Genomic DNA, 14,081 nt, shown 5'->3' with positions numbered 1-14,081 from the left:
ACCTTCTACAGCACTTCCTAGAGAGGTTTTACCAGATTGTGGGTGATAGATTGCCTTATTCCTCTCACATTTGGGCTTACAAGTATATATGGTTTTCATAAAGACATTTTAAGCTCTTTGGGTACTGGAAGCTGAAGTTTCTTCTTGAATTGTCAGCCCTTCTAAGAAGCCATCCCCACACCCCCATGCTTTTTGTTTACTGTTGCTGGGTTGTAGCCCGAGAGAGAGGCTGCAAAATTCCCCTAAATTGCGTCAATTTTCATACTCTTGATCAAACAACTCTGGTTGCTTCTCTTTACCAAGCATAGTTTCCCATTTGACATAATACCGATGCAAGTCCTTTGATTATCCTGAAGAAATTCTCTTTTCAAGAACAATGCAAGGTATTCTATACAAACAATCCTACAGTTTTGTCAACACTATTGCCTCCTTTTTCTATTTTACAATCATGTGGTTCAACATGATTTTTTTCCCTTAAAAGAACATTTCTATTATACTCATTTACGAACTTTAACTGTCAAGATATTTGGGGACACCTTTTTTCACAGAGCTAAGGCTCAGCAAACAAGCTGTGGCCTGAGTTTGGAATAACAGCAATCCTTTGTGCTCTGGATAATCCCAGCCTCTGGCAAAGTATATGGTATTGACCAGCATCAGGTGTTCGCTACCCCCTATTTCCCAGGGACAGGAGAACCAATATGTTGTAGCCTAAAACCATCCATTTTACCACTCGATATGTTCACAATCCCTGTTTCTTTTAACTGTTAAGTAAACTGAACCAAGGACTACACTCCTATTCCCACCACACTAACTGGTTCTGTACCCTCCTGGGAGAAAATTGACTTGGAGACCATTTCCACAGGGTATGACCCTGCAGTGGAAACTGCTACTCAGGAACCAAGAATGATTGTGTTGTGATCCAACCCCACTCAGCTCCTCCCAGTGGTCTTTATGTACATAAGCACTGCCTTTGCCCTCACATGATACACCCTCCTTCTCAGAAGGATTTCTGCTTGCAAGAGTTTCCTCACTTTGAAATTAAACTTCTATTTGTGTCTTGACTCTCCTGCCTCTGACCTGCTTTGTGTGGCTCCCACCACCCACAGGTTAGAGGCTAGTTGTGGTCTGGTTAACATAAATTGGTGTCAGAAGTGGGATTGGACATGGAACTGGGTCACTGGACTCTCCAGTACCAGTGGGAGTGGACTAGGTGCCACCAGAGATTTCTCCAGAGTCCAGCACCCCCTCCTCAGTCTGGTGAGTCCTCTTCCCTTTGTTTCTGCTCCAATCTTCTGAATTCCCCCTTGACTGAGCTCACCTTTCTTTATGAGGAAAATGCAAAGGCCCCTCTCTTGACCTGGTTCTGGAAAGTATATCCTGTGCACACCTCTGTTCTCTGCCAAACTCTACATACCTGATGCTTTGTGCCTCTGGCTGTTTTTTTTTTTCTGCATGCTTCAGAGCCCTGTGCCTCCCCTAACCGACTGTTCCAGCCTGCTCCCTTAGGCTCCAGCCATTCCCAGGTGAGAGGCCATCAGGAAGCATTATATGTAATGGGGATAGGCTAGAAGCCTTCCCAATAAGATCAGAGGTGAAATGAGGGTGCCTATTATTACCTCTATTATTCAATATTGTACTAGAAATGTTAGCTTTACCAATAAGAGAATGAAAAGAATTTGAAGGAATTAGAATAAGCAATGAAGAAACAAAAGTATCACTCTTTGAAGATGATATAATGGTATATTTAGAGAATTGTAGAGCTGGGGTGGGGAACCTGTGACCTCAAGACCACATATGACCTTCTAGGTGCTTAGGTACAGCCTTCTGGCTGAGACCAGGGTTTACAGAATAAATCCTTCTATTAAGGGGATTTGTTCTATGAAGTTTAGACTCATTCAAAGGGCAACATTTGAGGACCTAGAGGGCCACATGCAGTCCAAGGCCACAGGTTCCCCACCCCTATCCTAGAGAACCAGGTAAAAACCTTTAGCAAAGGGACAACTAGGTGGCACAGTGGATAGAGCACTGGCTCTGGATTCAGGAGGACCTGAGTTCAAATCCAGCCTCAGATTCATAACACTTAGTAGCTGTGTGACCCTGGGCAAGTCACTTAACAACATTGCTTAGCCAAAAAAAAAAAAAACTTTACCAAAGTTGCAAAATATAAAGTAAAGCATTAGCATTTCTATATATTATCAGCAAAGTCCAGTGGCAAGAGATAGAATAATTTTATTTAAAGTAACTGTAGACAAAGTAAAATACTTGGCTGTCAGCCTACCAGGACAATCCTAGGAATTATAAGAACACAATTGCAAAATATTTTTTACACAAATAAAATCAGATCTAAACAGTTGGGAAAATATCAATTGTTCATGGTTAGGATGAGACAATAGAATAAAAATGACAATTCTACTTAAATTAATTCATTTATTCAGTGCCATATCAATCAAACTACTAAAAAAAATTTTATGAAGCTAGAAAAAATCATAATAAAATTCATCTGGAGGAACAGAAGGTCAAGATTATCAAAGGAATTAATAAAAAGAATGCAAAAAAAATATGTTTTTTCTAAGTAATCCAAAAAAATAAAATGCTATTCAAAACAAAATTAATAAAGGAGCTTCTCAAGGCAAAGAGTGCTGAGGAAGGTGGGGAACATGCTATTGAATGCCTAAGAGGAAATGGACAAGAGTCCATGTTCCATCTAGACACCAACTGAAATAGAATACAGTTCAGGAATTCCAAGTGTAGGATATATTATTGACTCCAGAGTTGGGGGACAGGGAAGAAGGAGAGGTTTCAAAAGGGGCAGAATATAGGAACCAGTGTAAGAGAGGGACTTTGGAACAGAGGTATCCAGGTCTGGTGCTGTGTTTGAACTGAAACCTGGGGGGAACCAGTGCCTCGTGCAACAAGGAAACTCTAAAATATGCCTCTCTAGGGGCAGAGAGACCACCCAAAAGAGGGAGGGGGAGGCGATGAATAGTTTTATTCTTCTGGCTACTGAAAAGAAACAAAAGCAGAGCAAGAAGGCCTAAGAATTGTAGGACAGGCTGCTGCTGCGGGGATCTTGAAAGATCTGCAGAGTGACAGACAAGGGGAATCACAATGACCACCACCCAATTCAACTTAGCAGCAGGTGCCATTTGCAGAATTGGGAGCCCTACAGGACAGTAAGTGTCTGAGGATGTTCAGGGTCTGGTGAAGGGCCCACTGTCAGGGGGCAGCATTTTGTTGAGCTCTGATACAAGTTCTATTTGTTCTCTTTGACTTGTAAATGTTTCCTTCTTCTTTGAGTTTTGCAAGTGTTTGCAGAGAGGTATCCAATGGTTCAATGTCTAGTTCTTCTGAGTGGGAGTAAAGAACCAGACACAAGAAAAATCTCCCAAAGTGAACCCAGACTCTCCTACAACTGAAGCTGGACAGAAGTTTTATCTAGTCAGAAGCTTGGAGTATTAACTGCCTGACACAAAGTTAATTCAGGTCAGAACAATGGAAAAGTATGATCTCATTTGACTTTGACCATAGTTTTATGGGCCTTAGGACCACTTAGCCTAAGTGACTCCATATTGGAGTTCTACCATTATCACTTTAACAGTAAGAGTTCCACTTCCAGGTGCCAAGATGGCAGAGGAAGAAGTAAGTCACACTCACCTTCCCTTATTGACCTCTGAAAACCCAGAAAATATTGACATGGAATAGCGGAGCCAACAGAAAGATGGGGCACAGCAGTCTTGTAGTCCAGGAAGCTTGGGGGATTAACTGGAAAGGACCCTCTCACTCTGGGGGAGAAAGAGCAGTACAGGATGGGAGGTAACCCACTAAGCCAGGGGCAAGTCCCACCTCTACATACCAGGGGGAATATCCTGAGACCCAGGGTGGTGGAGCTGGCAAGTACCAACACCAGGACCCTCCCCTTCCTACCTGCACAGGCCAGAAAATCTCAGTATAGGCAGGGGAACCTGTAGACACCAGCTCAGAAAACTATCATAGACTATGGCCTTTTCCAGCAGCCAAATCCCACAATTCCTCAACACAACTCTGGGAAGCACAACTCCAGGAGGCAAAGCTCCAGGCTGACAGACATCCTCCAACAGCAAAATATCCCTATATAAGACCCGGGTAAGCAGTAGAAGAAACTTGGCTAAGTGTCCCCTTCACTCCAGCAGGAGAGCTCAGTTTCTTTTTTTTTTTTTTAAGTCAGGAAATAGGCAAACATCATGAACAAAACCCAAAAACAGACAATGACCATAGATTCTTTTTATAGGGACAGGGAAGATCAAGGAACAAATTCAGAAGAGGACAACGTTGTCAATATACCCACATCAAAAACCTCAAAGGGGAACATAAACTGGTCTCAAGCCCAAAAAGCCTTCTTGGAAGAGCTTAAGAAGGATTTTAAAAGTCAAATAAAAGAGGTAGAAGAAAAATTGGGAAAAGAAATGAGAGGTATGCAAAAGAGAGTCAATAACTTGGAAAAGGAAGGACAAATATTAACTGTAGAAAGCAAGTCCTTAAAAAATACAATTGGCCAAATGGAAAAAAAAAAAAGGATGTGAAAGAAAACAACTCCTTAAAAAGTAGAATTGACCAAGAGGAAAAGGAGGCATAAAAATTCACTGAAGAGAAAAACTCCTTAAAATGGGCCAATGGAAAAGGAGGTACAAAATCTAACAGAAGGAAACAATTTGTTAAAAATTAGAATGGAGCAAGTAAAAGCTAATGACTCGGGGGGCGGAGCCAAGATGGTGGGGTAAAATCAGTGACTTGCTTGAGTTTTCCCCCAAACCCCTCCAAATATCTATAAAAAAATGGCTCTAAACAAATTCTAAAACAGCAGAACTTACAAAAGACAGAGTGAAACAAATTTCCAACCCAAGATAACATGTATGGTTGATTGGAAAGGTATATCAAGCCAGGCTGGGAGAGGAGTGAAGTTCGGTGTAGGAGCTCAGGCTGCAGCGAACCTGGAGCAGGCCTCAGAGGAGTCTATTTCTGCTGTGGTGAGAGAGAATCAAGGTGGGGTTCCAGCCCCAGTCCCTGAGCTGGGCCCCAGGGTGGCAGCTACCTCCTGAGCTTCTGGCCCACAGACTAAGGGGGAATCGAGTGGATGATCAGAGGAGGATGTCAAGGATCTCTTTGCCAGTGCTGAGGAGGGATTCTCTTGCTTTGCCCATGCTTGGATCTGGGTCACGGTTCTGGGTGGCGGTGCTGGGGTGAAGAGGAGCTCTGGAGTGGTGGAGCTTGTAGTGGCTGTGGAAAGGAAATCCTCCTCACAATTCCAAGACAGAAAAGAGTGCATGTGGTCACTCATAGAACAGAGCACAAGCCAGGAAAGGAGTAAACACATCACCCTTGATCATAGCAGCTTGGAAGATCTGAAAATTTACAGGTCCCTAGAAGTATCTCTGAAAACAACTGCACAAAACCCCTGAAGCTTGGGACAGTACATTCTCCACACTGCAAACAGACCCCTACCTTTACAAAGAGTTTATAACTCAAGTAATTGGCAGGGATCATGAGCAAGCAGTGCAAAAAAGTCAGACTATATTATCTTACTTTGGTGACAAAGAAGATCAAAACATACAACCAGAAGAAGACAATGAAGCCAAAGCTCCTACATCCAAAGCCTCCAAGAAAAATATGAATTGGTCCCAGCTCATGGAAGAGCTCAAAAAGGATTTTAAGAAGCAAGTAAGAGAAGTAGAGAAAAAACTGAGAGTGATACTAAAGAATACCCAAAAAAATACTGAAGAAAATTACACCTTAAAAAATAGCCTAACACAAATGGCAATAGAGGTCCAAAAAGCCAATGAGGCGAAGAATGCCCTAAAAAGCAAAATTGGCCAAATGGAAAAGGAAGTCCAAAAGTTCATGGAAGAAAATACTTCCTTAAAAATTAGAATGGAGAAATTGGAAACTAGGGACAATTTGAGAAATCAAGGCACTGTAACACTAATCCAAAAGAATAAAAAAATAGAAGAGAATGTGAAACATCTCATTGGAAAAACAACTGACCTGGAAAATAGATGCAGGAGAGAGAACTTAAAAATTATTGGACTATTTGAAAGCCATGATCAAAAACAGAGCCTAGACATCATCTTTCAAGAAATTATCAAGGAAAACTGCCCTGATATTTTAGAATCAGAGGGCAAAATAGAAATTGAATCAAAATAGAGGGCAAAATAGAAAGTGAATCCACCAATCACCTCCTGAAAGAGATCCCCAAAGGAAAACTCCTAGGAATATTGTAGCCCAATTCCAGAATTCCCAAGTCAAGGAGAAAATATTGCAGACAGCCAGCAAGAAACAATTCAGGTATTGTGGAAACAATCAGGATAACACAAGATTTAGCAGTTTGTACATTAAGGGACCAGAGGGCATGGAGTATGATATTCCAGAGGGCAAAGGAGTTAGGACTGCAACCTAGAATCACCTACCCAGCAATACTGAGTATAATCTTTCAGGGTAAAAAATGGTCATTCAATGAAATAGGGGACTTTCAAACATTCCTGAGGAAAAGATCAGAGCTGAATAGAAAATTTGACTTTCAAATACAAGACTCAAGTGAAACATGGAAGAAGTAAACAGAAAAGAGAAATCATAAGAGACTTATTAAGGTTGAACTGTTTACGTTCCTGCAGGGAAAGATGATATTTGCAAATCATGAGTCCTTTGTCAGTATTAGGCTAGTGGGAGGGGAAAAAATTATATGTATGTATAGATAGATAGAGGGCACAGGGTGAGTTGAAGATGAAGGGGTGATGTTTGGAAAATAAAAATAAGGAGTGAGAGAATATTATACTGGGAGAAGAAGAAAGGGAGAAGTAGAATGGGGTAAATTATCTCACATGAAACAGACAAGAAAAGGCTTTTAAGTGGAGGGTAAATGGGGGAAGGTGAGAGGGAATGAGTGAATCTTATTCTCATAGGATTTGACTTAAGGAGGGAATAACATACACAATGGGGTATGGAAATCTATCTCACCCGACAAGAAAATTAGGGGGGAAGGGGACAAGAGAACAGGGGGTTGACAGAGGGGAGGGCAGACTGGGGGAGGGGATAATCAAAAGCAAACACTTCTGAGGAGGGGCAGGGTCAAAAGAGAGAATAGAATTAATGGGAGTAGGATAGGATGAAGGGAAATATACTTAGCTTTTCACAACATGACTACTATGGAAGTGTTTGGCATGACTACATATCTATAACCTATATCGAGATGCTTGCCTTTTCAATGAGGGTGGGTGGGGAGGAAGGAAGAGAGAAAATTTGTAATCCAAACTTTTAAAAACACATGTTAAAAATTAAGAAATAAAAAATAGTAAAATTAAATTTAAAAAAAGAAAGCTAATGACTCTATGAGAGATCAAGAATCAGTGAAACAGAAACAAAAGAATGAAAAAATAAAAGAAAAAGTAAATTACTTCATTGGTTAAAAAAAAAACTGACCTGGAAAATAGATCCAGGAGAAACAATTTAAAAAATATTGGTCTACTTGTGAGAACCATGATGAAAAAGAGAGCCTGGACAACATCTTTCAGGAAATCATCAAAGAAAACTTCCCTGAAATTCTAGAACCAGAGGGTAAAATAGTCATGGAAAAAATCCACCAATCACCTCCTGAAAGAGATCCCAAGATGAAAATGCCAAGGAATATTGTAGCCAAATTCCAAAATTGCCAGATCAAAGAGATAATACTGCAAGCAGCCAGAAAGAAACAATTTAAATATCATGGAACTGCAGTCAGGATTACATTGCAGATTACGTTAAAAGATTGGGAGTGGCATAGGGTAAAGAAGCTTGGATTACAACCAAGGATCAACTACCCAGAGAAACTGAGCATAATCTTTCAGGGAAGAAGATAGACATTCAAAAAAAGAGAGGACTTCCAAACCTTCCTCATGAAAAGACCAGAGCTCAACAGAAAATATGACCCTCAAATCCAAGACTCAAGAGAGGCATAAAAAGGCAAACAGGAAAGAAAAAACAGCATGTTATTAATAACATCCCTATAACTATATTATTAGTACACCATTTAAAAGTGGTATACATAGCAAGCATTGGTATAAGTTGACATTGAAGTGATGATAAAAAAAATCTAATTAAGTGCTGAAAAGGGATTGTATTGGGAGAAGAGGAAAGGAGGAGGCAGACAAAGGTAAATTGTATCACATGAAAAGGCACAAAAACCTAATTCGTTAGAGGGAAAGAAGGAAGGGAGATGAGCATTGTTTGAAACTTATTCTCCTCAGATTTGGTTCAAAGAGGGAATAACATAATCAGTTAGGTATATAAATCTAACTTACCCTATAGGAAGTAGGAGGGGAAAGTGAAAAGGGAAGGAGTGAATAGAAGGGAGGGTAGACTGAGGGAGGTGGTAGTGGAAAGCAAAACTCTGTTGAGGAGGGAAAGGGAGAAAGGAGAGAGAAAAGCATAAATGGGGGGATGGGATGGAGAGAAAGACACAGATAGTAATCTTAACTGTGAATGTGAATGAGATGAACTCTCCCATAAAATGGAAGTGGATAGCAGAGTGGATTAAGAACCATAATTCTACAATATGTTGTTTACAACAAACACATTGGAACCAGAGGGATACACACAGAAGAAAGGTAAAAGGCTGGAGCAGGTTATATTATGCTTCAGCTGAAGTAAAAAAAAAAAACAGGGGTAGCAATCCTGATCTCAGGCAAAGCAAAAATAAAAGTAGATCTTATCAAAAGAGATAAGGAAGGAAACTACATCCTGCTAAAAGGCACCATAGACAATGAAGTAATATCATTACTAAACATATATGCACCAAATGATATAACATCCATATTCTTAGAGGAGAACTTCCATTTCCAGTAAGATTGGGAGTGAAACAAGGATGTCCATTGTCACCAACGTTGTTCAATATCATACTAGAAATGTTAGCTTTAGCAATAAGAGGAGAAAAAGAAATTGAGGGTATTAGAACAAGCAAAGAAGAAACAAAACTATCACTCTTTGCAGATGATATGATGATATACTTAGAGAATCCTAGAGAATCAAGTGAAAAACTACTTGAAATAATAAACAACTTTAGCAAAGTTGCAAGCTGTAAAATAAACCCACAAAAATCATTGGCATTTCTATATATTGCCAACAAAGCCCAACAGCAAGAGATAGAAAGAGAAATTCCATTTAAAGTTACTGTAGACATTATAAAATATTTTACCTGCCAAAACAAACCCAGGAACTCTATGAACACAATTACAAAACACTTTTCACACAAATAAAGTCAGATTTAAATAATTAGAAAAACCAGTTGCTCATGGGTAGGCTGAGTTAATATAATAAAAATGACAATTCTACCTAAGCTAATTTACTTATTGAGTGCTATGCCAATCAAACTACCAAAAAATTATTTTATACCATTAGAAAAAAATAATAACAAGATTCATTTGGAAGAACAAAAGGTCCAGAATATCAAGGGAACTAATTGAAAGAAATGCAGGGGAAGGTGGCCGAGCCATTCCAAATCTTAAATTGTATTATAAAGCAGCAATCACCAAAACTGCTTGGTCTGGCTAAGAAATAGAGTGGTGGATCAGTGGAATAGGTTAAGTATGTAAGACACGGTAGTCAATGACTATAGTAATCTATTATCTGATAAACCCAAAGACCCCAGCTTCTGGGATAAGACCTCACTCTTTGACAAAACTGCTGGGAAAACTGGAGAAGAGTATGGTAGGAACTAGGCATAGATCAAAATTTCACACCATATACCAAAATAAAGTCAAAATGGGTTCATGATTTAGATATAAATGCTGATACTGTAAGAAAACTGGGAGAGCAAGGAATAGTTTACCTATCAGATTTATGGAAAACAGAAGAATTCATGACCAAACAGGAGATAGAGAACATTACAAAAAGCAAAATGGATAACTTTGATTACATTAAATTGAAAAGTTTTTGCACAAACAAAACCAAAGCAACCAAGATTAGAAGGAAAGTAGAAAATTGGGAAAGAATTTTGACAACCAATCTTTCTGATAAGGGCCTCATTTATAAAATATATAGAGAATAAAGTCAAATTTATAAGAATATAAGTCATTCCCCAATTGATAAATGGTCAAAGGATATGAACAGGCAGTTCTCAGATGAAGAAATTAAAGCCATCTATAGTCATATGAAAAAATGCTCTAAATCACTATTGATTAGAGAAATGCAAATCAAAACAACTCTGAAGTGTCACCTCACACCTATCAGATTGGCCAATATGACAAAACAGGAAAATGATAAATGTTGGGGAAGATGTGGGAAAATTAGAACACTAATGCATTGTTGGTAGACTTGTGAAATGATCCGACCATTTTGGAAAGCAATCTGGAACTATGCCCAAAGGGTAATAAAAATGTGCTTACCCTTTGACCCAGCAATAACATTTCTAGGGCTATATCCCAGAGAGATCATACAAATGGGAAATGGACCCACATGGACCAAAATATTTATAGCAGTTCTTTTTGTAGTGGCAAAGAATCGGAAATTGAGGGGATGCCCATCAATTGGGGGGTGGCTGAACAAGTTGTGGTATATGAATGTAATGGAATACTATTGTGCTATGACAAATGATGAGCAGGCGTACTTTAGGAAAACCTGGAAAGACTTGTATGGACGGATGCTGAGTGAAGTGAGCAGAACCAGGAGAACATTGTACACAATAAAAGCCATGTTGTGTAATGACTAATATTGATAAACTTAACTGGATCTTATCTGCCCATGTAGACATCCTTTTAACTCACTGATGGGTTTGAAGGCTGTTTATAAGGGAACTAGATGACCTTAAAGATAAAGTAATCTAAATATGTATTTCGAGGCACCTGAAAGTTGGCACCCATGTGAAAACGAAATCTTATGAGAAAACGTATCTATCAACATTTATCTAGAACTTCATCAGTAAATGATATAATCATTATCATGGATTTCAGGATTGGGGGAAACAATATGCTAAAATTTAGAGAAATGAGTATTCATTTCTGATATTCTATCAGTTATCTTTAAACAGGACATACCTTTGTAATATCAGGAAATTGCTTCCAAGAAGAAGGATGTTACCAAAAATCACTAGTTTCACTTTTCAGATTTTTTTTTCTGCCCTTTGTGAAGCAAGACATATTTTTAGTATGTTCTAAAACAAAAACAGATTCAGAGTTTAACTGACCTTGTGAAGCCAGATCTATGAAGTTCTATTCTCCCTGTATTCCCTGGACTAAAGTGTCTTCACACAGTGCCAGAGTGGGAGAAATTGTGCTCTTTCCCCCAGTGGGGAGTAATGTATGAGATTTAACCACTGATACAAAGCTGAGATTTTGTCTATATTTCCATTTAACCATGCACCTTTTCTTTTGGAGGGCAGTGTTTTTTGATCATGTCCAGGCTGGAGGCAGAAGCAGCCATATACATAAATGGCACCAAAATTTTAACCTGCTGCTTTGTTTTTGACTTGGGCCCATTTGTCCCTCCTCAGGCAGTCTGGTGTCCCTCTACTTTTCAGGCGACTCAGCTTATTGGTGCGGACCTTAGGGTGATATCTGGTCAGTTCTATCTCTTCTGTGGGTCAGGACTCTTGAATTCAAGCAATCCATCAGTCTTATCCTCCCCGGAAGAAGGGATTATGGATGTGCACCATCCCCCAACTAATAACCATAAATCTTAAAGTGTGTGGCAGAGGTGGGGTGGAGCGGTTAGGGGAGTAGATTTGCTTTGAAAGAATATGGGGTCAAGATACAACCACCTCAACCCTTTGCAGAGGTAGGAGGCCCACAATTATTATACATTGCACATGTTTTCTAGTGTACTGATCAGTTAGGATGATTTTTTTCTCTTCCTTTTTTGTCTTTAAAAAATTGGATAGTTCTCTGAGATGGGGAGGAAGAGGGATACTGGGGAAAACTATGGGGATGATAAAAACAGAAGAAATCAATAAAAGTGCTTTTAAAAAAATTACTTCATTTATTTTTAGGTTTCAACAATCACTTCCATAAGCTTTTGAGTTTCAAATTTCCTCCCCCTTCCTCCCACCTCCCTCCCCAAGAAGGCATGCAATCTGGTATAGGCTCTACATATACATTCTTATTAAACATATTTTCACATTAGTCATGTTGTAAAGAAGAATTAGAACCAATAAGAGGAATCATAAGACAAAAGAAACAAAACAGAACAGAGGAAAAAAAAAGATCAAATAGTATGCTTTGATCTGCATGCAACCTCCAGAGTTCTTTTTATAGGGTTCTTTGCAAGGCTTTATTACAAAATCTGGTCATTCATTCTTCTTTCTTCCTGGTTTCCTATAGACCCAGAAAGCAGTGGAGGAGACTCAAAGGAGTCAGATCTCACAACTGTCCTCATAGAGGAAACAGGGGCTGGGAAAAGTGCAACAAGAAACACCTTCCTGGCCAAGAGAGAGTTTGAGTCCAAGTATTCAGTAAGGTCAGTCAACAATGTCTGCAGGAAGACCAGGACCAGGTGGAAGGGAAGACATATTTCTTTTGCTGATACTCCATGCATTTTTGGCACAAATAGCATAGAGCCTATATTCAAATAGAAAATTTGAAAGAAATAGCTCGTTTTCTGACACTACCCTCACCAGGACCACAAGCTCTGGTCCTCGTGTTGCAAGTGGGTTATTTCACCCACAAGGAGAAGGCAACCACTGAATGTTTTTTTTAATATTCTAAGAGCTAAAGCAGTGAAGTTTTTAATCGTTGTATTCAGTAGGACAGACAGACTTGGAGAAAAAAAGGAGAGGGGATTACTTAGGAACCAGGTTTCACAGCTAATGGTCTCAATTGGGAACATGGTGTTAGATAATGGGGGCACCCACTACCCTAACACTATATATGAATCCATGGAACCACTCCTCTGGAAAAATACAGAGGCATATCAGCAACACTACAAGGAACAGTCCAAGTGAGAAAGACAGAGTGAAGAAGAAGATGAAGATGAAGAAGAAGAAGAGTAGAAGACAAAGAAGGAGAAGAAGAGTAGAAGAAGAAGAGCAGTAGAAGATGAAGAAGAAGGAGAAGAAGAAGAAGAAATCAGACAGAAGTATGAGAAGCCAATGCAAGAGCTGGAGAAGGAAAATAAACTGTGTAAGGAGCAAAAGGCAGAACATGAGAAGCAAACGTAAGCATACGAGAAGCTAAAGCAGAACTATAATGATAAGAAGAAGAAAGAGTCAGAAGGAGAGGTGAGATACTAGATGTATTATCATGATGCCTAGAGGGAGGCCATGAATGGTCAGAATATACTTTGGGAAGTTATTTAAGTGATTTTTACCATTGTTACATCAATTGCTTCACCTGGATTCCTCAAGATCTTCTAAGAAAACCAGAATTCTTTCATATCTAGCTTCCACACTAGGCTGCATTCATAACGACATAGAATTCATAAAGCATGCAAGAGTCCAATGGCAAGAATCCTCCACAAACCATTTATTCCTGATTCTCATCTAGGATCACTGCATCATTAACCCCATCCCAACCAATTAGTTTGAATTGGGGAAAAATGAAATAAAATATAAGACCAGAGAATTTAAATTAACCTAGAAGAAGCAGAGATGAAAGATAAGTCATGCAGATGCTGGGGGTTTTTAATAGGATTTTGGAAAAGTTTCCAATATTAACCACTCCTTTTTTTCAAAGCACACTTTATATATATTGTGTCTCTCTTAATTTAAGAGCATAAAAATGTACCCAAACTATTGTATTTGATATATTTGGAGATGTGAGGACCTGAAAAAGTAGAAAAATTTAGGAGACCAAATAACTTGCCTTGCCTTCCTTAGAAAAAAAATGGACACCCTCTTCTTTGAGTTATTTAATATTTCTCTTTGTTCTTCTGTCGTACTTCTTTGGGTAATTTGTATTCCTGAAAGTCCTATATGCCTCTATGTCTTTTCTGTTCTCAGGTTTGTTAGTATATAACTATACATAATGTGCTCTGATTTTTCTTTGTTTTGCTATGGTTTCACCTTGGTCATTTACTATTTAGCTAATTTGACTTTCTGCTCTCTTCATTTTATCAGATTCATTAAAAGTTTATCTGTTTAATTAATC

At 39.0% G+C, this 14,081-nt stretch overlaps 1 long non-coding RNA gene across 1 annotated transcript; it reads left to right on the top strand.

Annotated features, from left to right (window-relative positions):
* Positions 1-696: 696 nt before the first annotated feature.
* LOC114027119 lies at positions 697-4,302 on the top strand. The gene is made up of 3 exons (XR_003567210.1): positions 697-1,257; positions 3,298-3,483; positions 4,268-4,302. It is a non-coding gene; the product is annotated as an uncharacterized LOC114027119 (long non-coding RNA).
* Positions 4,303-14,081: the final 9,779 nt, after the last annotated feature.

This window comes from Vombatus ursinus, unplaced genomic scaffold (genome assembly GCF_900497805.2).
Source record: "Vombatus ursinus unplaced genomic scaffold, bare-nosed wombat genome assembly UNPS02014852.1, whole genome shotgun sequence".
In the NCBI taxonomy this organism is placed as follows: domain Eukaryota; kingdom Metazoa; phylum Chordata; class Mammalia; order Diprotodontia; family Vombatidae; genus Vombatus; species Vombatus ursinus.
This window is presented reverse-complemented; position numbering and strand designations above follow the sequence as displayed.